This window comes from Cinclus cinclus, chromosome 24 (assembly GCF_963662255.1).
Source record: "Cinclus cinclus chromosome 24, bCinCin1.1, whole genome shotgun sequence".
In the NCBI taxonomy this organism is placed as follows: Eukaryota; Metazoa; Chordata; class Aves; order Passeriformes; family Cinclidae; genus Cinclus; species Cinclus cinclus.
In genome coordinates this window covers 2,522,343-2,545,981 of record NC_085069.1, presented here as the reverse complement: position 1 = coordinate 2,545,981, position 23,639 = coordinate 2,522,343, and the positions used below count along the sequence as shown (strand labels likewise).

The 23,639-nt window shown below is 42.3% G+C and overlaps 1 protein-coding gene and 1 long non-coding RNA gene across 2 annotated transcripts in view; both read right to left on the bottom strand.

The window, feature by feature from the left end:
* Window positions 1–23,639, bottom strand: part of LOC134053406 (M1-specific T cell receptor alpha chain-like) — a 171,607-nt gene that overhangs the window by 25,563 nt on the left and 122,405 nt on the right. The window lies entirely within an intron of this gene.
* LOC134053412 (uncharacterized) lies at window positions 15,882–17,045 on the bottom strand. Its single transcript, XR_009933945.1, has 3 exons — window positions 17,013–17,045; window positions 16,554–16,670; window positions 15,882–16,470 (listed from the first exon to the last, which is right to left on the bottom strand). It is a non-coding gene; the product is annotated as an uncharacterized LOC134053412 (long non-coding RNA).

Here is a 23,639-nt window from a genome sequence, read left to right as displayed (position 1 = left end):
CATGCTGATTTACTTGATTTCCATTTTTCTGGGAATTTAGTCCTTGCATCCTTTTTGTGAATAGAAACTTACTGTAATTCCTGGAATGACTCCTCTCATAACAGGTACTTTCCATGAACTCTCAGACCTTACAAAACCCCCCCCAGATCTTTTCTTGCTGCTCTGTTTCCACTAAATGTTCCAGCCACACTCTCATTTAAGCCCCAGAAGTGGTAGATATGGAAGGAGGCTCCCTCCCAGGGTAATTAGATATTACTGATTCCAAGCATCTGATTCTCCAAAACTTCTCAAAAGACTCTTGTTCAGATCATGCACTTACTTGGTTTAACACTGAGCCTTGTTCCTTTGCCAAACTGCAGCTTTGCATAGGTATTTCCTGAATTCACACATCATTCAATTGCTTTGCACAAACCCTTCCTGTTCTGCAAATGCACACAAACCGGGACAACTCCTGCTCTCTGATGGGTTCTGGGCAGGACTGAACTCATAATCCCCTCCCAGATTTCCTGCACCTGGCAAAGAAAATCTAGGCATATATTTGGCATCTCAATAGAATGTTTCCATTCTGTAAGCCACCTGGACAGGAAAACACTTCCATCCTAACTGGAAGCCTCCATTTCTTGTTCCTCACTAAAAATTCAGACAACATTTACTCTGTGAAATATAAGGATGAGAAAGAGAACTTGCCCTTACAGACACGTAATTAACCATCCTCCTAACGAGTTTCTGTGATGGATATGCCCTTTCCAGCTCTTTGTTGCCTCTCCTGGTTTGTTCTGCACATATTGAAGTGGTTGACTTGCTTATGGGAGGCTTTCAGAAATGCAATAATGGAGATGTCCTGAATGCAACCCCACCGAGTTCTCCTTCCTGCACCCACTAAGGGCACACATCACTCACTGCATCCTGAATAAGATCCAGCTCCAACCAAGCCTGTAGATGAATTAACCTGCACATTGTGGTGCTCACTTGGGTGTGCCTTGGCTTTCCTCCTGTCATTTTCTCCATACCCCTTTTCATTACCAGCATCCTTCTCCCCTGCAGGGAGTATTTCCTGGCATTTGGAAAAGAGAATTACTTATGACAGAATTCAGCGAAACCAGTTTCTTACCTGTGACTCCAAGGCACAACCTGACAGAAAACACTATTGAAAACTCCAGTCAGGAATGGGGACTTCCTAAGATATTTAGCCTGATATCGACATAACACAGGTAAGAAAACCAAGTGTAAGACTCCTGCAGTATTTGAGATCATCACAACTGAAGAATTACACTCTATGGATCTGCATGATGGAACAGTAATTTGAGCTGAGTACATTTGCAAAATATCTGGCAGAGTAGGAAGGTTAACAGGTGAAAAAGCTGCTTCCTTAACCAGCCTATACTTACTTGTCACAACTATCTGTGCCCTGCCCAAATATTTGCTTTCTTTCTCCTCCAGTTGCACTACTGAGAGTTCTCTACAAAAGTCATCTCTGAAGTTTGAACTTGGCTAAAAGCATGCTGCTGAGTCCCAGAACCTGCCTATAAGGAAAAAGTTGTGCCTTTCCCAGTTCAAAATGGAGAAAAAACCCAGAAATAACCAGTCAGATGTACATAAATGGAAATGCTGTCTGGATTGGTTTTCTTCCTTTCTTCCTCAGATATTTTATTTAAATTTTAAGTGAAAATTGGAGATTTTCCTATGAACAAAGGTTTGTTCTTATTTTTTCTACAAAGTGAAAAAAAGTTCATTTTACTTTACTGATTTCTGTTTCTCAGGTATATCAGCTGTGCCTATTTGATCCAGGATATTCAATGGACGATTAAGTCATTCAGCCTGGTAGAACAAGATGACTTTTAATTATTATTAATTAATTATTTTAATTATTATTAATTAATTTTAATTATTATTAACTAAGTTTCCTTCTGAGGCTTAGATATTTGAGCTAATTTTGGATTGGAAGTCTAATGACTTCCAATTACATATTGATTGTTGAACTTGCCCAAGCAATACAGCAGTTTTAAACTAGCACTGTCAAAACCTGTGAATGAGTAGGAAATGTGTCACAGCCCCTGAAAAAGTTTGTGCACTTTGTCAGATATTGGCTTGGGCATGAAAACTTGGTGCTGGAGACTTGAATACAAACTCCTTTATAAGAAGCACCTTGTTGAAATCACAAGGGCAGAACAGAATTTAGCAGACACTTGCAGTTATCCTCTCTGTTTATTCTGCTGTGAGGCTCTAGGAGGAATCTGAATTCATCATTCCAGCTGAATCTGGGAGAGGATCTCTAGGGGTAGAGCACAAGAACATTTCTGCATCCAGCTCTGCTGAGGGCTCAGGAGTAGCACAGAATGGGCTCTCACTGGATCTGGGATGTGACAAAACAGCATTTTTGAGTGAAAACAGGTGCTGAAACACTACTTTTCCTGGAAGACTTACTTGGAAGCACAAGCAGAAGAGTTCCACCACCAAAAGGGACCTTCCTGTCAGCACCAGACACACGGTGACAAGGGTCTTTATGAAAACCACTGCAGAGGAACAGATTCCCAGTGGCTGCTGAATGCCTGAGTTAAGGACTCTCCCAAAGCCAGCCAAGTGTCCTGCTGTGCTGCTGATGGCATCCACAACAATTTGCTTCTGTTGCTTCAAATTTTGGTAAACTAAATCTTATCATAAATGGGAGCATTCAATACTTTTCTTCCCACGCCAGTATATTTTTTGGGTTTGTAAAAGCAAACAAATCTTCTATTTCACTTTTTTTCCCCATTAAAGGTATTTCATGGCTGCACAAACACAGTATTTAGTATTGCAACATTTCTCTGCAACCATTATTTTGTTAATATATTGATTCTAAAAGAGCAAAAACGATGTGTCTGAAGCATTCCATGCCACTGCCCTGGTAACACAATGCATTTGAGAAGGGTTGAGAAGGGTTAAGAAAAATCAATAATGAAAAGGTTTTCAGTCTTATGGACACTCACCAGAAGAGAGATAAGATTTCCTAAACCTTCAAACAAATCAAATACTTAGAAAAAAAGAACACAGAAATGTAATTACTCAATTATCCGTATTCACTTACTTGGTTTTATAATAATTCTTGTTCCTTGTCCAAAAGTTAATTTCCCAATATATCCTGTGTTCACACAGCCAGAAAGTGCTTTGCAAAAACCATCCAAAGAAATGTATTTGCCTTTTTAACTCCTCCTTTCCAGGAAGAAAAACCAACCAAACAAAATTGGGAGTGCTAAATTATAATACCCATAGTTTATTATGGAATAAAACTCATGGCTTAACTAGAGACATCACCATCAACCTGTTACACCTAATTGTATTCACCCCTTCCTTTTCTCTCTCTAAACTGGAAGCAGATTTTTTTCACCAATGAGTCATTCTCACTCCATCTTAACTCTATATCTACTATCAGCCATAAAAACAGTTACAAGCCAATCCTTCACGAGGAAAAAACCCAACATTTATATTCTCAATACGTCTTTCCATTTGTGAAGGTGAATTAGTAGGTGCAGGGAGAACTTAGAATAATGATGTGTGCAGTAATAAAAACCTTAATGGACTCAGTTTCTACTGGTACCTCATTTGCTGGCAAACATACCTGGCTTAAAATTAAAGGAAGTTTCTCCCTGTGAACATTGCCAAAACACATTACAGCAAATTGCTTCTCCTTCTGTTAAAGGCTTGTGCCACATAATGGAATAGCAGGAGTAGCAGGAATAGTCTCATCAGAACACTGAGCCACTATAGCTGAAATGAAAGCTGCTTTACATTTATTTCACCTGCAGATAAATCAAAGTTGGGTATTTCTAAAAACCATTAAGTTCTTACCTGCTCCTACTGATAGTCTGATAGTCTACCTCAGGATGAAAGCCCACGGATACTGGTATTTTCTGAACACTAGAACTGCTGGTTGCAAAAAACAAAAAACACTAAGAAAAATTGGTGGAAGATAAAGACACTCAAGAAAATTTCCATCAATAAATTTTAGTGATCAGGGTCAGGTAAGGACACACATAAATTCTTCACTGCCCTTGCTATCCCAGTGATTTTATTCCTATGTTAAATATAAATTAAGCACCAAATTTCTTGGAATATTGAAATACAAGTCCTCACATAGCATTCACCACTTCAATTCTGGAAACTTAGAATAAGAAAGTTCCCAAATCATCAGCTTAATAATCTCCATGGGGAACAAGTACTGGGCATCTTTGCCCAGATCTCAGAACCTGCAGTCCTCAGAACCACAGGCACTTCCTTCCTAAAGCCTCTCATAATTCTTTCTGGCTTTACTTTTATACCCATTCCTCTTTCACATTTAAGCTCTTGATTTTCACCTCCAAAATTACACCTTGTCAAACCTTTACAAAATCTTGGCCATGGAATCTTCTGATCCATGACAGATTTTCTCCCTACTTATTAAAAAGAAGAGTAATTATCCAATGCTTTTTTCAATTTCTAAAGGTAAAACTTGTAAAAACCTTGATTTGAAAAGAAACTGACACTTATGTTCAGGGAAATGAGGTATTTTGAGAGACCAGAAACATGCCCTATGCATGTGAGCTGTCTAAATTTACTACAGCCCTAGTGTCCCTTACAACCAGTAGGAAAACAGGAACATTTTTTAAGTACAGTTCTCATCTTGGGGATATTAACTCTGAAAAAAACAACCTCAAAAAGCACTGAAGAAGATGGAAGCAAAATCCCTTTGTGATGGCAGATCTGACCTGGAATATTTTGTATGAAAGGGAGTAAACCGAGCTCACAAGTCTGACAGTTTCAAGATGAATATTCACTTATTGAAAGGTGACACATCCACTATCTCTAGTAATGATTGTCATTTAGGAGAAAAATTATCTCTAAACTCCTGAATCACAGATACATAGCATGGTTTGGGTTGAAATGGACCTTAAACCTTAAATCTCACTGCAGCCCCCTGCCATGGGCAGGGACGTCACTCACTGGATCAGGTTGCTCAGGGTCCATCCAACCTGGCCTTGAACACTTCCAGGAGTGGGCCAAAACTCATCTCAGTATTATAAAGATCAGGTTTTGATATGTTTTCTCTGGCACTTACCTGGATAAACAGAGAGTTTTGTCCCTTTTCCAAAAGTCAGCTCATTGTAGCTACCTCCGGAGTTTCACGGTGACAAAGAGCTTTACCAAAACTGCTGCCAGTAGCTTTGGAGTAAAAGGAGCTTTTCAACTTTGATGTGTGCTCATAGATCTCTCAGGGTGTTTCTTCTCAAGCTCCCTAAGTCAAAACTGAGCAACCTGATCTAGAGAAGGTGATGAGGTCTAGAGAAGGGGGTTGGAGTGAGGTGATCTGTAAGGTCAAATCAAACTATTCTGTGATTAAAATACTCAAAAAATTCTCACAACAATTCCATACAGTGAATCCCAGAGCTGTGGGCTCCCATCTCACCAGCCCAGCTCACATCTATCACAGAGGAGATTGTGGTCCATCCTGCTGTGATAGCTGCAACTCTAGAAATCAGAATAATTAACTGTGAGCAAGATGAACAAGATAAAGCAAGACAGGAGTGAAATTTTCCTATTTTGTCCATCCCCCTCAGTTAGTGCTCATTTTATCACAGCTTACATGAGCCTGCACCATCAGGCATCTCACATCAAAACTGTCTAAACTCCTCATCCAAGGGTCCCCATCCCCTGAACAGCACCAAAACCATGATGAAACCTTAAGGATTTATTTCTCTCTGAGATATGAATTTGCCCTTGTTCTCACATTTCCAGCTTTGGGGTAAAAAACCTCCAAACCCAAACAATGAAACAACAGTAAACCCCAAAACCAAACCAAACCAAACCAAACCAAACCAAACCAAGCAACAACAAAACCACAAACACCTCTATAATCTTCTTGTATAACTAAAATTATAGACAAACAATCTACAGAGCAACTCAGTCCCACTTTCTGCCTCTATTTCCATTCCAACAGATGCACAGAGATTTCTAGAAACTGGCACTGCAGCCCCCAAATTCTGTATTTTCTCTTTCTGGCCTGCACAAGACCAGCTACACATCAGTAACTCTGACAGCTTGCATGCAAACAGAAGTGTGGAATATACACAGTAAATTGTTTTTTCTTCACGTTCTTTTTTTCCATATTCCTCTTCTATTATACTCACGTGGATTTACATTTAGAGCAGTCCTTGTCCCAAAGCTGAGTGCAATGCCATTTCCAACATTCCTACTGCTATGGAAGTTAGCACAAGACCACCTCAAAATACTACTCTGAACTCTGATTTAAAAATCTGTGGAAGCCACACAATTCCAGGAACCTATTTTCTGTTGCTTCGTAGCTACTCTGGAATGATCAGATTCCTTACAGTCCTTCAGAAATCCTTGACTTTATTATTAAACTCTTCCTTGACCAAAAATTATTTTCTCAAAACTGGAATATCACAACTGTAAGAAACGTTACAAAAACTCAAGAAATTTTGCAAAAACCTGAACTCAAAACCTGCTGAGCTCTCCCAACTAGAACATGAAGAATCACTTGTTGCAGCCTGGTGTAAAACACCCTGTTCTTTAAGACACTTCTGAGTATAAATTCCAAGATCTCCATGTAGAGCAGCTGTTTGAGACAACCATATGCTTCTGCTCCAACCACTTTTATACTCTGAACACCTCATTAGACTCTCACTATAAAAATTCAAAAGCTCATGTTCTTCACCGACAGGGCTGTAGGGGCTGCTCTAGTGCTGCTGAGAGATAAAGCTGTGCTGAAAGCCGTGAAATTTGTAATTTTTGACAATTGACACTGAATTGCTGCTGCTGATTCACTGAGGACAAGAACTGATTCACTCCTGTCTAGTTTAGCTGTAAACCAAGAGATTCCATGGAGATGTGTTCCCTGTTTGGACTCACTCTGTGTATTGTTCATATTTAAGGAGAAATTATCTATCTTTTAGACAAAAAAGAAAACAAACAGGCTCAGAAGTTCTTGAGCTGAGTGGGTTTTAGCATGATATAATCCCTTGACAAAAAGTAAGCTGATATTTGCCACAAGTGTTTTCAGTACCACAGAAGGGTTTGTTTAAAATATTGAGTTTAAAAAGAAGGGAAGCAAAGCAGACTGATGCATGTCATTCATTTTTCATCTCATCCACTGCTTCTAGATATTTTTCAAATTGCTGATGTACAGGAAAAAAAGCACTGTAGGATTTTAATCCCAATTTTCCTTTGTCAAATGTAACTTCAAACCCTTCCACACTGGACAAAGAATTCTACATGGTGTCTCTGTCTCTGAACAGGCAGTAGCTTCCCAACTCTTTCTCATGTAACACTGGAAATTGAAACCACAGACAGTTTGTCCAGTCAGAAACAGGTCTGAATTTGCAGAATAACATCAAACTGAAAACTTCTGATTTATTGCAAGGATCTCAGTTGCTACTGGCCTTCAAAAGTTAAATGAACTTGAATAAAAAAAAATTGTAAATAATAAATGAAAAAGGCATTTAAAATTACTAAGAAATAAAAGCAAAATAAAAATTAAAGTAGTAAGAATTAAATTAAATATGTAATTTCTTTTTATTAAGTTCGTGTAAATGCACAGGGAGTAATGTGATATAATTTGCTCATATCCATCCATTTACAGTGTTTTTTTCTACTCTTTCTTACTTAGCTGCATTTTCTGTTCTGAATGGTATCTCTGGGGAGATGCCTCTTTGCTATATTAGACTAAAATTTTTAAAGCAATTGCTGTAAACAAAATTTTACTGATTAACTTCATTTTACTTCCCCAGACTGGCTGCTGTAGTTGGCAGGAAGTGATTTGTGCTTCTGTAATTTTTTTTTCACGTTTTGGAATTGGAAATGGGAGTAAAAAGAAATAACATCCCTGCGTTCCTCCAGGCAAAGAGGAGCAGCTCACCTGAAAACACTGTCAGCTGAAATCCAGACACAAAGTGGAGTGTCTCAATGAAGGTGCCCACAGCAGCTCAGCCCTTTACAAAAACACCTCCTCCATCCTCTCATTAAATTTAAGACGTTTCCATGGCAAATTATGATTTTTAACTATTGCTTATCACATAGAATAAGATAATGTTTGTTTTAGAGTAATTTGAGAATTATATGCAGGGATTAAACATTTAAAGCCATGAAAGATCCATGAGAATATCAGCACCTCTAAAACCAGCCATGCTTTTCCTGGTATGGTAACTATGCTTACTGATATGATAGTGATGAAATTAATAATTCTGTGCTGGTTTCTAAAATAACTGAATACATGCAGATTTTCCTTAGAGCAAAAAGAAAATTTATTCAAAACTTTTACTTTTCTCAGGAATGCAATCTCTCTTTCTGTGTCCCACTCGATGCAGAAGAAAAACATTCTGCATGGATATTCAGGATCAGCTGAAAAGAAAATCTGGGCATCCCTTCCAGAATAGCTTAGTCCATCACTTCTGCTCCAGTCAGGCAGTCTCAAAGTACATTTACTTGCAGCAAACAAGAAACAGGAAAAAATTAGAACCATTAGCTGATGATATGTTCTTGGCTGGAAAGAACAGCCAGGATTTTGTCTTTACTCAGAGTTATTGTGACTAAATGGAAGTGTTTGTGGTTCCTGCACAGCAGTAACTCCCAGTGTCAGTGTAACAACACTTCACAAAATAATCCCTTTTTACCATGTCCAGGTGAGTTTTTCTCTGTAGGTCAGCCACAGCACAACTGGCATTTGGAATTTTCCCAAGTGCCATTCCCAAAATTACTGGACAACATAGCAAGGAAGGAAGTAAAGGAAGGGGAGCAGAAATGATTTCTACACAAATTCATTACTTTTCCAAGCCATCCCTTATGTGCAATCCCTACCAATATCTTCACCTAAAAGCTGGCTAAGATGAGGAAAGAAAAACAGCTGAAAAGCAGCAGATCACATCACTGAACAGTTTTGAATATCTCACCCAAATTTCCATGTACACAAACTTGTTCAACAAATGGGAACTTTCGCACTGATGCTGCTATAACATATAATTGGAAAACTTTATATATTTCTGTAAAATAGAAAAACTTTTATTAATTCATATTAATTTAAAGACAAGAACAGGCCAATTCTGTGTATTTTAGTAATTCCATCCTCTTCCAAGTCCCTGCACCACTTTGCTACAGAACAAGATTTAAGGAATTTAATTTCTCTCTCCTGTTTCATAAAGTGAATTATCTACCAAAGGATAAGTGATTTTCCCAGAGTCACACATCAAGTGACCATGTCTAAGGCTGTCATTTGAGACCCATCCTCCCCTTGTTGCCTGTTCCATTAGATCCTTTACAGCTTTTCAAAGCACACCCTTGGAATTGTGAAGCCTAAAGGAGACTGAACAGCTGGATTAAATTAAAGAAGTATATCCACAGGTTTGTGCCATGCCAACACACTCACCTGTTGGCAGAAAGAGTCAGGTCCACCAGCAGAACTTGATGTGAGAGGCCCCAGAGAGAAACCCATCAGCAGACACCTATTCCAAAGGCTGGAGCTCCTGAGGAAAGCTCAGCTGCAGCCTTCCTGCAGGAAACAACTTCCTCACAATCTCCTTTTCCCGGGGCACCAGGCACTCTGGCACTTGCATTCTCTCATTTTTTTATCAGCTTCTTCATTGCCTGCAGCCAGAAAGCTTGGACTGCATTCCTTGCTGGTTCAGACTTGCTGCTTGCTTAGCTAGACATCAACACCCTTAGAAAACTTGACTTAGGTATAACACCTTTTGGGGAACAAATGCATCCCTTAATCCCTTCAAGGCATCTTTCCTCCATCCCAGGAAATTTTGACCACCAAGTTTCTTGAATAATTTAGAGTTTAAAACTCCCCTAGAAGTACTGATGAATTTTGAAAGCAGCGCTACAAATGCTTCCCAAATTCTACTCCATTTCTTCTGTTGCAAATATAATTTCCAGCTCTAAGCCTGCTTTAGTTTGAAGTTTCAAATGAAGCTTCTCCAAATAGCACCTCAGTTTTTCAGCTCTTTCAGCTTCTTGATCCCTGACTTTCTAAAGCCTCTGGATCACTTGCAAGAGTTTCCTACTGCACCAGCAGACAAGGCCAGAATGCAAATGAAGAGCAAAGAAGTTTAAATTGTGGCATGTGCAGACACAACACTTCTTGTGGGGTTTGGGTGGTTTCTTTGATTGGTTGGTTTTTTGGGTTTTTTTTTCTTCCGTTTGAGCTATTTTCTGCATTTCATGAAACTGAAAATGTTGTGAGAACAATGAACACTTTGGCCAGAAGGTGTCAGGAGAGATAAGAGAAAGAAGTTCAGTTTGCATCAATAACTCTAATTTTACCAGGAACCTTTTAGTATTTGGGGAAACAGAGCACACTGGTCAGAATATAACCATCATATGCAGGAATATGATTATTCCATTGTATTTTTAATGCTGTATTTATAATCTTATCAAAACAGAAATGTTTATGTGAAGAGAAAGTGAAATACAGTCTTTTTACCTGTTTACCCTCTCAAATAAGTTGAAATTAAAAAGAATATTATGAGGAAATCTGATTTTAAAAAAGGGGTGTGTGTGTGCATATTTTTAACTTCATTACATGTATTTAAATTACTTCTAGCAAATTAAAACTCATAGAAGTTTCGAGGTTTGCTTTGAGTATCCTTTTAAATATATGCTCATCCTTCCTCCCAAACACAAGCCTTGAAGCCAGGGTTGCAGCAGCTGCAGTGGTGGGCACAGGCAGAGCTCTGACACCCAGCCCAGCCTTACAGCAGGAAGAAAGGAGCAGCATCAGCCACATCCCCTCCAGACCCATTTGAACTGCAAAGGGAAGCACCCTGCCCTGTGCCCCTTTGGCAGGAAAGCACTAAATGAAGCCCAGGTCAGGTTGCTGTGTTGTGCCCAGAGGCAGCCAAAGGTCTGAGGGTGAGGAATTCTGGCCCTAGAACACCATGGGGCAAAACCTCGAGGATTTCTGCAAGAGCAAGGCTGAGGCTTTGATCTGTGCCAGTTCAGGGACCTGAGCAGCAAAGGGATCAGGCAATATAGAGATGTCAATACTTTCCTGAACTTCCCCTTCCATCACATTCTTGCTGGCTCTGGGAAAGCCAATCCACCGAAGGAATGGGACTGGGAGTCCTGCCTGGTGCTGCCAGAGCCTTTCTGGCTCCATCCTTTGTGTCTTGGGCACAAAAACGTTTCAGATATTTAATCTTGCTTGGGTCATTCCCATACATTTCTGAAGCAGCAAGAAAGGTATAGACTGGAAGCATAAACACACCGGATATATATAAAAATACAACAGAAAATGCAAAATATTTTCCCTGCTATTCACATTTCCTTATTCTTCATGATGCTTTCCCATGTAACATCTTGAAAAGAGGTTTATTATTTCAAGATACTTTTAATGCTCCCTGCCACAGGAGAGAGCCATTTTGAGTTGCTCAGCAGTACAGATGTCAGGTATGACACTCTATGTGGTACTGTCATGGTTAGAAACACAGGTGTCTGACAAGGAAGGTGAGAACCTCCCTTGGAATGGAAAAATATGATCCCTTTCCCTCCAAATTATTATAATTTTGAAGTTAAGAGGCTTTCAGACAATGACATGGGAAAGGAACGGCAGTTCTTTACCAGTATGTGTGTGTATAACAAGGCAAACAAACAACCAACAGCAGCAGCTCCATCAGAAGCAGACCCCAGTCCCAGCCTGCTCTCGGCTGCAGGCACTTTCCCCTCGGGTGCAGTTCCGGGCACAGCCAGCAGGGGCGCTGCTGGCTCCCGGCCGGGCAGGGCGGGTGCGATGATTCCCCCGCGCCTGCAGGGGGCGCTGTGGAGCGAGCTCGGCCGCCTTTTCCCGCTGTTAATGGCGGCTCAGGGGGTGGAAGGGATGGAGAAGGGGCTCCCTTTACAGACCCCAGGGATGGAGAAGGGGCTCCCTTTACAGACCCCAGGGATGGAGAAGGGGCTCCCTTTACAGACCCCAGGGATGGAGAAGGGGCTCCCTTTACAGACCCCAGGGATGGAGAAGGGGCTCCCTTTACAGACCCCGGGGATGGAGAAGGGGCTCCCTTTACAGACCTGAGGGATGGAGAAGGGGCTCCCTTTACAGACCCCAGGGATGGAGAAGGGGCTCCCTTTACAGACCCACAGGAGCAGCCAGCCACAGTGCCCCTCCCAGTGGTGAAATGAGCTGTAGCAGGAACCTTGGAACAGCAACTGGAATAACAAGGATGCACAGATCCCAGAGTGGTTGATGAGATATATCCAAGGTTCCCAGCTGTAGCAGGAGCTGCAGGATGTCCTGATGGGCAAGGGGTGTGGGGTTGCAGTGCAGTGAAGAACCCAGAGCAGTGGCAGAGGAATGGCAGGGCTGGGCCGGGCAGCCCAGATCTGAAACAGGGAGAGGCTCCCTTGGAGGTGGCTTGAGGGTTTGGGGTCTTGTATTCTCCCCTGAGGCAGCAGAGTTGATCATGAGGGTCCTTTCTAGTGAGGTAGGGTGTTAATAAGGTCCCAGCCCAACAGCTACTCTTACGAGCAAAGATTCACACACAGTAAGGATGAGGCAGGACAGGCCTGGGCCCCAGCAGTGGGAGTGAATTCTTCTCACATCAAGCAACAGTTCAACCATCCTCCTCCATGCTGACAGCAAGAGAGAGCTAGGAGCCGTGACCAGCCCAAAATCTCAAGATATCTCTGCCTCTCCCAAGAGAATGCCCCTTAGATACAGGTTAGGGTCAGCTGCACTCCTCCCTCTCACCCTTGGCTGCATCTTTAGTCTCTCTTAAGTATGGTCCTTCTTGTCTCTTAAAAAGCAAATGGGACAAACTCTATGAGAAAAAAGAACCAAAATGAAAAATCCTAACTCTCAACAGTGACTCACTAAGGGGGAGTAAAAATACATATGATCTGATGGTGGCGAAATTTTTCCTAAAATTACTTTAAGAGTTTTACCAAAGTTCACATGATGGGTGATCTTGTCACCAAAACTGTGGGAAAAAACAAAACTCCCCAGCAAGATTTTTTAGTGTTAGAGAATTAAGACATTACTTTATTCTGGCTGGGATGTTGTTCTTGCCAGGATGTGCAACAGAAGTTGTTTCATCCACTCATCGCCTGGGTTGCACAGAGAAAATCCTTCCCATCACATGAGGTATTCACTAGATTTTTCACATACTTGTACAGTCAAAACCCATGGAAATTCATTGGTTCCATGTTCATTGTTCCCAACTTACACAGTTGTGGTGGTTCATTCTCCCCCCCTACTCCTTTCAGGCTGCAGTGTTATCTGAGAAAATGTTGTTGGCCTTGAAAACAGCACCAGGGCTCAGGTCCTTCCAAGCTTATCAGAAATGTCTGCTCTCTGGAATTGCTAACGAGCTGATGTTTTCCTTATGACCAGCCTTGGAAAATATTCCTCAGGCCTGAGGAAAATATTCCAGCATGCCTATTCTCACACTTTCAAAGAAGGTGCCAACCCAAATTGTGGCCAGGATGAAATGTTGTTATGAATGAAGCCCACTCTTGTTACCCTATAAATAATGGTCCAAAATGGGGCTCGTTGGGCTCTCCTGGACCACAGTGGGCTGTGACCAGCAATCTCCCTCTGAGTGGGATGCCCTCAGAGCCAGCAAACCTGAGGGTTTGCTGTACCTGGAGGATCACTGAACCATGACGTGTCTTGGCTGATACCCTCACTCCTCGAGGCCTGATCATTTGCCCATCAGGAGATGCAAAATGAAGATTTCACTGACCTCTGAGGGGAATTTTTCACAGGTACCTTGCTTGCACTGACTGTTTCTGTGTGTGTGCATGCACCTATGCACATGCGTCAGCAAATCTGAGGAAAATACTGCTTTCTTAGATGTTTAAGCACCTCAGATATCTAAGTATTCAGGCCTGTAAGGTTAAGTAACAAGTTTAATTAAGTTCTGCTAAGTGTTGGTCTTTTGCTAAGTTGTTAAACATAAGTTTTTCTAAGTGTCCCTTTGTTAAGTTGCTAAGTTTGAACTTGTGAAAAAGGTTCACTGTCCTGATAAATTTTAAAAGGTTTAATAGAAAACAATAAGAGACAAACAATAAAGTAAAAGGTTATACAGGCCGGGTGCTTGACATTCAGCCAAGAGCACACACTAACTCAGAAAACACTTCCTTAAATGCATCAACATGTTGCATATTCATAGACCTTTATGCATTATTCAATATGACCCCCTCCCACAACCTGTAAATCATCCTTTTTTTTTTTTTTTGGCACAATCCTGTCACCCACCCCCTGATCAATAAATTCCTTCCCTGGAATTCTGGTGATCCTCACCCCTATCTTCATCCAGATAAAATAATCCAAGAATATGAAGAATTTCCTGATTATTTTTTTACCATTCTCTGAGTTAGTGACATAAACAAAAGCTGTTTACACCACCATGTTATAGTCCAAGAAAAACATGCATTTATTGCATTACTATTTTTAAGTTTTGTTAATAGCAGAATTAAAAGAAATAATATTCATACAGCAAAGTTTAACAGCATTATACATATGGCATTCATTTTAATATTTGCAAAAACCCTATAATACAATAAGTACTTGTAACAAACATAAGCTAAGTTTTGCCAAGTGTCCCTTTGTTAAGCTGCTAAGTTTGAACTGAAATAATAAGTTAGGTTAAATGCTGTTAAATCTTATTTCCCTGTTAGGTTGTTAAGGCAAAGTTACAAATAAAGTTTAAGTTAAGATGGGTATAAGTTAAGTGCTTTCCCTATATTAAATTACTAAATTAAGGTATAAGTTAAGTTAAAGAACTGTTAAGTCTGAGTATTGCTATTAAGCTTTTAGGCCATGTTCCTTTTTATACTTGCATGCACTGTCTTTTGATATACACACACCCCTACACACACACACCTAGACACCCACAACCAAGGGAAGTTCTAAGTTCTTTCTCTTCTGACTGCCTGGAATTTGGTTGGTTTTGTTGATGTTTGTTTTCCTTTCCTTGTTGGCCATTCCTTCCCATGCATCTGATTGCACTGTTTTTGTCTCAGGAAGCATGCTCAAAATATAAATCTGCCAGAGAAACTGGGAAAAGGTGTGGAGCGCTTGAGAAAATGGTTCTGGCTGTCACTGGAAAATCAGGATAAATGTCCTGGTGAACGACTCTCCCTGAATTATATTATGGTGGTAGAAATGCACTAAATGAGCATTTTACTGGATTTGGATTTGCCATGCAAATTTCACGCAGCTGCTGCAAGGGCTGCGGGTCTTCTCTGGGTGTCTGCAGGGCCTGAGGCTCTGACCTGAGCAAGCTGAATGCAGCACATTGTGCTGTGTCCTGTGCAGAGGCTCACTTGAAGCCAGCAGGATCTCAGCCAGAGGGAGAAAAGCCTTCTTTCCCCGGCAGGATGTGGTTAACTTGTTTTTTCAAAAGCAGGGGAGGGTTAATCCTGCCTGCTGTAACTGAGTCACAAATGGTGACCACAGCATCCTGCCTGTAGCCCGTGAGAGGGGGGGGAGCTGGGGAAGGTGTGTGCTGGCCTCTGTTAGGTAAGAACCAAGTTGCCATGGAAAATATCACTCCATCAAACCACCCAAAATTATTTCCTGGTGGCCCCTTCCTCGTGCCACTGAGTGCCAAACAACAGCAGGGTTTCTTCTCTGCTGCTATGAGCATTTTCCTCCCTCATGCCTTCAGCGAGCTCTCTCCTCACTGAAGCTCCTCAATGTGCCAGAGAGACACTTCCCTGCACAGGCTCTGGAAAAGACACATGCAGCCAACAGGAAACCTACATTATCAAAGCTGTGTTTGTGATCCCAGTGGGCTTGAGGACAGCTGGATTTCAGCAATCTCTGTCCCAGGTTCAGAAGAAAAAGCACAGAAACCCCACAGCATTTTGGCCTAGTAGAACTTTATTTTCTTCTCTACTACAGGAACCTAAAATGCTCATACGATACATCTGGCAGAAGAAATACAGGCTTTGTAAAGAAATGAACATTAGGGGGTTGAATGACATCACTTCCCATCCTACACAGCTCTTCTCATCTACGGTACTCACTTATGAAATCCATCTAAAAGCCAAAGCTCCAAATGGCAACTGCTGGGCTTGAATTCCCTCAGCAGTACTACTGCAGTTGCACAGGCAGTACCACAACATGCCTGGGAAAGGTGCTTTTGAAAGGCCACGTACCTAGAGAGAGCATTGGAGTTCTCAAAGCTATTGAAGCAGCTGGGACACTTGTGTGCAAATGCCACGAGAATGGGGACATTGCTTAGCAGGAGGATGAGGATAAATGCACTCCCGTCAGGTCTCAGAGGAGAGCAAACAGCAAAAGCACTTAAAACTCTTCAGTGTAAATCAGCTGGCCAGGCAGGAGTGACCAGTGTTCAATGTCTTCAGGGGAAGGTGCTGCCTTGTGTCCTGGGTGGTCTCTGTCAGCTGCTCTGGCCCTGCTTGTTCCAGCCCCTTGTGCTGCTGGTTCACGTTCTTTCCTGCTCTTCCTCGGGCTCCTCTTGCCTTCATTCCCCATGACTGGAAGAACAAAGGGGGGTTTAAACTCCATTTAATGAAATTGGCTCTAGGAACCAGTGTTTGATAACTGTGAGCTCCCTTACCTCAGAGAAGGAACAACTTGATACTCAGGAGGGTGTTGAAGGCGATGCTCTTTGCCAGCAGGACTCTCAAACCCAACACAGCCATGGACAGCATGTTCACTCTCTGCCCTTCAGCATCTGCCCAGTGACCAGAAAAGAGCAGAGAGATCATGGTCTAGGTTTTGATGTTGTCATCTTGGCAGAAAGTGGCACAATGCACAGGGTATGATAGTCTCAGGGAAAGGAAGAGCAGCAAAGGAGCAGAGATGGAGAGCGTGGCAACAGCAGGGGAGCCCGGGGTCTGTCTCTGTCGCTTTTGGCTTCCTGGAGCTTGTGTGCAACTGCAGGAGCAGCCTTGGAACAGCAGCTTGTGTCTGGTGAATGTGTTGTGTTCTGCCTCCTCTGCCCTGCAGAAAATCCATGTCCATGCCTTTATCCCCCAAACAGCAATGTAACTTCACAACCTGTTTGGTAACTCACCTGGTGCTGAGGGCTCTGTGCTGTTGCAAACCCTCTTACTGGCCCCTTGACCTCTTGAATAACTTTCAGGAAGACTAAAACAATCCCACAAAAGATAGAATGTGATTTAATGAAAATACCTCAACACATACCCCACTTTCAACCTTTTGTTGTTTTTGGAAACGCTGTTCCAGGCTGTACTGCAGGTGGTTTGCTGCTACAGGATGAAATATGTAGTCATAAGGAAATACACATTTTAAACAAATAGGTTGTGTCTTCCCTCTTCCTCCCAAACAGTTGAAACAATTTCTTTCAGATGCTTTGAAACATCTTTCAGCTCTCCCTGCTGAAATACCAAATGTCATTCTCTTTTCTGCTGGCTGCCCAGGGCAATGCTGACTAGCATGAGAACAACGAAGCACCACAGGACACTGTACCGAGAAATGTGTTGCACCTGTGCCACCAAACTGTACCTGGCAGTACTGTTACCACGTTGCTGTCATCCTTGTCTGTGCAGATCACCTCTGTTGTTGAGGCAGATCTGTTCTGTTCTGTAGAGGACATCTCCGTGTTCTTCGTATGGAAAATCGTTGGCAAAGGTGTTGTTTTCCCAGTGGTGGCAAAGTCTTCTGCTTTAGTTGTTTTCTCCACAATAACCTCTAGGACAGAAGTTTTTGGACTGTATGTAAAAAACCCCATCACTGGAACAGAATTGATTTACTTCAAACTTTATGGTTCAGTCTGAGTGACCAAAAATTCACATGTACTATTGCTGTGACTAATTTGCAACATTCTCATTTACTGTCCTTTATGTTGTCATTCCTTGCCAATAGAGGTGCAAGCAATGAAAGATAATTGCCTAAACTCGCAGGCAGATGCCTTGCAAAAAACTAGGTGATTGCAAAAGTATTTAGTACCTTCAAGTCATGGTGGTACCATGATTTGGTTTTTAAACAAAACACCTTTTCCTCTAGATCAGGTAATTTATGGAGAATCAATGGCGATCACAAAAAAACAATGTCAGAACATAACTCAGATTAGCCCTATGAATTACAGTAAGAATATGGAACTGGACAGGAATCCTCCAGCAGCCTTCCTGGCCAGAAAGAGCTCAGCTTATGAAATCCTGTCAGACACATCCACAAAGATTTACATGTCTGCTTTGACAGGAGCACCCTGAGGGGTCTCTGGGATAAAGAGAGCTGCTTCAGGCTTTTCGTTTTGCGTGGTGTCTGCCTTGCAGCTGGGTCAGGAGATGCCTCAGGTCTAACATTTTGTTCATCCAAGGTACTGATGGAAGTTGGATCTGATTTTACAGCCCTTCCCCATCAGCCCTATGGCACTGCTGAGGAACTGAGGTGAAAGCCAAATCGTGCTCTGCCACGGCTTCATGGGTCAGCTACAGAACTACTAGAGAACTGCACACTTGTCCACACCTACAGCAACCAGACACCCAAGGGAAATCAAACGTTCCCTTCCCAGGTGGAATTGTAGTTCAGAGAGCAGAGGATTTGTTTTATCTGAGCCCAGAAGCCTCAGCCAAGTCCCACTAGTTTGCATTTTGTGACAATCCAGCCATGAATTGCTACCACTACTTGCTTCTGGAAGGGATGTGTGGTTTATGTTCTGAATATTTTTTGGACAAAGAGTTGTACTTCACATTCACTTTAGTCTTCTAGAATCACAGGAGGAGCCCTCTATTCTAAAAAGTATTGGGCGTAAAATAACATGTGTTTTTCTTGCAGTCCTTTAAAGACATGCAGACCTTGGAAGGCACAGCAACAGTTCCTGAGGGGTGCACCTGAATCTTTAGGACAACACAGATCAACATCAAAACCCCTCTGTCACCCCAACATTCACAGTCCCATAGAACAGGCTGGCATGACATGTATCTTCATTGTCAGTCATGGAATTCCAAATAAAGAAAGGAACTACTAAGGCTTCTTATAATCCCTACTCCACACACTGGTCTTTTCAGAACCCACACAACTTGGCAGCCAATTGTCTTTCATGCCAGGAGCTCTTGGATATGAGGCACTTGTGAGAATTTAAGCACAGGGCTATTTGACCTCCTTCCTCCTCTGTCCCCAGGGCAGTGGAATTACTTCCCTGGGGACACTGTCAGTGTGGTGCCAATGTCAAACCAGAATTTCTCAAAGCAGGCCGTTACAGATCTGTCTCAACACTGCTCAGCACTGTGAGCTCTTCTCTGAGCTCTGCAGTCCAGCCCCAAGTCAGTCAGTGGAAGTCCACTGGAGAATTGGACACCTGACAGCAAATTTGAGCCAGAGTGCTGCCCAAACTGGGAGTGAGTGATCCCATGCTAAGTAGTGCCCTGCTGGTGTTTGGGGATTATGGAATAATGGTGCTATGCAGATTCAGCCCAGTTGTTCCTGGGAAACCTTTCTGAGCACATCCAAGCAGAGGATTTGGCTTGAAAGCCTGGCTGGAGTGAGAGTGCTCTCACGAGATCATTGCAGATTAAAATCCTTACAGTGATCCAAACCATCAAATTCCCTTTTTTCACCTCCACCCCAATTTTAAATGACATTTTAGAAAGAAAGAAACGTCACTTACTTGGTACAACTGTGAGAATCGTCCCCGGTCCAGTTAGTGTCCTCACACTGCTAAGACTCATTCCAATAACTCACTTTTTCCTCATGGTGTTCAAAAGCATTGTAAATAAAGAGATGGGAAGCTAGACAGTTGGCTTAATTGTCCATAGGTGCAAGTCCATGAGAGAATTCAGAGGTAGATTCACTTTGCACCCTGGAAAGAGAAAAAAATTGCTTGAATTGCTCAGTGATTTCATTTAGCTTGATTGAGTATAAAATTTTCAAGTTCTCCCTTTCTTCTACTTTTAGAACCTTCATGAATTCTTTTATATGTCCAGGATAAAAGGAAATATAAAAAGAATGTTCTTTTTCTCATCTTAAACTTTACAGTCCACCGTCTCCTTTCTTTCCCAAACTTTTTCACTCCATTTGTTTTTGTACAGGTCCCTATGCAGCTCATATCATTGTGGAACCCCAAACCCCAGACACTGTGATATATTTAATAGCAAAAAATGTCTCTGTTCCACTACACAGAATTTTGGATTATACAGGCAGTCACATGACTTCTTCAGTGGTTTTACCCCCAACATACCACCTTAAGAAACACCATATGGCTTTCAAGGAAGGATCTCAAATAATATCAGAAAGGTTGAGTTGTACATGAGAACTTGGGGATTGCATGACACCTTTGAAAAGTCTGAGGGAGTTAATCTGGATAGACAGAAGGAACATTATCAGTACTTGTTTGCTATTTCAAAGCATTTCTGAAAATTCTTCTGACATGTAGAAAGCTGTCCACTTTTTTCCCCTTTGTTTCAGTGCTCAGAAGCAGGAAGAATGTGCCCTCTGGGCTCTTAGAATTGGTGCCTGGGGGTCATTTAGTACCTTAGAAAGTCCTTCTGGTGTTTTAGGTAAGAGGAGAAAGTAGGCAAAATAATTGTTCTTTGTTGTGTAGAGGCACTGAAACCTTGGGAGTGAGAATCAAAGAGTGAAGGAGTGTGTTGATACTGCACAGCCTGGGTTTTGGTAGCAGGGTGGGGCCACAGAAGTGGTTTCTGTCAGAACCTGCTAGAAGCTTCCCCCATGTGTGGCAGGGTCAATCTCTGATGGCTCTGAAGATGGACATGCTGCTGGCCCCATTAGAGAGGTTGATGCCTCTGTGGTGGCGCATTTAGGAAGAAAATCAAAACGGGGCATGTGCAGCTTTTCCCAAGGGTAGGGAGGTGCTACGGCCGCCGCTGGGGCAGTGCCATGCTGGTGCAGCCTGTGGTGAGCCTTGCCTGCCTGGCTGCTCCCTGCTAGCCACGCTGCGGGTGAATGGGCTGGGCAGGGTCAGTAGTTCCCCCTTTCCCTGCATGAGGAGAGGCGTTAAAAAGCACCAGCAGTGGCCCCTGCCCACGCGATGGCAGCGGGGCCGCCTGGCCAGCGGTGAAAGCATGGCGAGCGATTCCCCAAGGTGGAACCTAGACAAGTGTAAATGTGGAAACTGCACCACCTAATTAGTGGCTTAATTTTCTTCTGTCTTCACACAGAGTTAGGATTAAAAACTCAAAGGAGATGAATTTTACCATGTTTGGACTTGGTTTATTAAATCTTATCTAAAGCACAGAGAGTTCTGCAACACCTCTAGCTACCATCTAAAAGTGAGCAAAAAGGAGGTGAACCTAGCTAGTTCAAGGTATTTTAAAGCTAAACAGTCCAACAAAGAACTATCGCCTATATTATTTATACTTTTGACCCAATAACCAAACTCCTGTGGCCCACAGTGCAGCACTAACTGTCCATCCAGAAACTGCACCCTAAAATCTTTAAGAAGAGGGAAGAAGAGAGAAAGAGACAACACCCAAACCCCTCCATCTTGTCCCATACCTATTACTATATTCTAAAACCTTCAAATTCCAAACCCTTCACCATGTGACACCTCAAACTTCTATTCCAACTACTCCCCCGTAACTCTAACTCCATCACTCAAATTTGGAAGCCTTCTCCAAGGCCTCAAGTCAAAAGCAGTGTTCTCCAGGGGATCAGTGTCAGAAAGCACAGAAAGCTCAAAACTCCCAGGCTTCTGGGTTCCAACAGAAAAGATCAACTTCTCGGTGTTGCGGGATCTTGCAAGAATCTAGCAGTTTTGGGAACATTGTTTGCCTGTCGGAAGGACCCCATGGCATAGCAGATGAAAGATTCCTCTCCCTCAGCAATCAGAAAAAGATACTGGGTGACAAACTGACTGAAACCCCCATGCCCTGTCTCACTGCATTGTTGGTGGGAAGGAGGGAGGGGTTGGGGGGGAAAAGTGTGTTTTAAAGGCTTCTTTTACTTCTCATCATCCTCCCCTCTGTTTAAATAAACTGACTTTATACCTTAAGATTTGAAACTCTTTTACCCTTAGAGTATTTTTTTCTTCCAGTCCTTAATTCATGAGCCCTTTGTTAATTGTTTTCCCTCTCCTCTGCCCAACTGCAGCAGTAGAGGGTAAGTGAATTATTTTTGCGATTGCCTGGCATTTGGTCAGTGTCAAACCAGGACAAGGAGGTTTTGTACATTGACCAAATCCTTCGAGAGACTAAAGTTTTGCATCATTAACCCTATCTGGACCTTGATGGCCGGAGGCCGGGTCAACCTCTTAGGCTCTGCAGCTTCAGGAGCTCATTCCTGCCTTTTTTGTCAAAGGAGAGGCTCGCTGAGTTTGTGCCCATCACAATGGGAAATGAAAGTTCTCATGATGGCAAAGTCCGGGAGCTTCTGGCACCAAGAGGAAGGCTCTTGCTTCACATGAAGGTTTGCCGCTCCAGAGTAGACTCAGAGCTGTGCTAGCAAATGATGAGCTGGGAGCCATGTCAAATGAGGTGTCCAAGCCCATCACTCCTGAGTCACAGAGGAAAAACAAAAGAAGTGGTGAATGACAGCAATGGAATGCTCTGAGCTGCTGGACCAGCTGTCGCCTTGCCATGGATTTGAATTGGGAACACTTCAAAAACTCTTGCAAAACGTATTGCAACGGCAGTCTACTTCTCTTCCTTGTGGTACTGACGACAGGGCAATGGGAGACCTGGGAAACAGCAGGATGGTTCTGGGAGTGATGCCTTAGAGACCTAGAAATCAAACAACACACTTCTGAGACAGTATTAGTATAGGAGGTAACATAAAGGCTGGTCTTTATTGGAGGCCTTCAAGGGACAGATATAGAAAAATATCCACTCTACAAAGGCTGAATACAAATTTATAAATTTAGCAAAATAGCATAATTGACAAGAATCCCCAGTTAGAAGCACAAGTGATGAATTAATTTCCCTTTTTTTGGTTCCAGGTCTTCTGTAGGTCCTCTTTAGGATAGGAACTCAACTTTGTTTATGACAATATGTCTGGGGATGGTATTTCATCCTTGGCTCCCAGGAAGAACCAAGATAGGGTAGGCACCTTGGATCCCCAGGATCTGTAGCTTCTGGAATGAGTTCTATCTTTCTGCAAAGAGTAGGGAAAGGGTAGGGATAAGTACTGAATCTAGCTAGGAACTCTGTAACTATTTAACAATATTCTACAGAGCTATGAATATATAGCAAGGTAATAGTTCCCGCCCACTTGTTCAATTAGACCTGGTGATCAAAAGTCTAAAATGATCTGTTTTCAAGAGACAAGATCTCAGGGTGAATTTTGAAGAAATTGTTCTTGGAAAAATAGGAAGGATTTCCTGCTATTTGAGTAATTCTGGGAACCAAATTAATGTATGTGCACAGAGTTGTCTGAGGAAAACCAGACGAGGTAGGGCCACCATGTTTCCCCCTTCAAGAGAAGGGAGGGAGAGAGTTTGTGTGTGGTGGTTCAGTTGTTTTCAGTCACTGTGGTACGTAGCTCGCACTGTGCTAGACACTTCTACAAAAACATTTGGGGTTTTTCTCAGTGCCAGGTGATGTCTACTCTTTGATGTCTTTGAGGAGCTCCTTTTGTTTTTCTGTCCCTCTACACTGCTCAACTTCTGAACTTCTAACAGTGTTCCAGAGGATTCCCTACATTAAAAATAACATTATCATCCTTGCTGGCTTTGGTGGATAGAGTTTTAATGTAATTGTATTAATAGTATTAATGTCATTGAAAT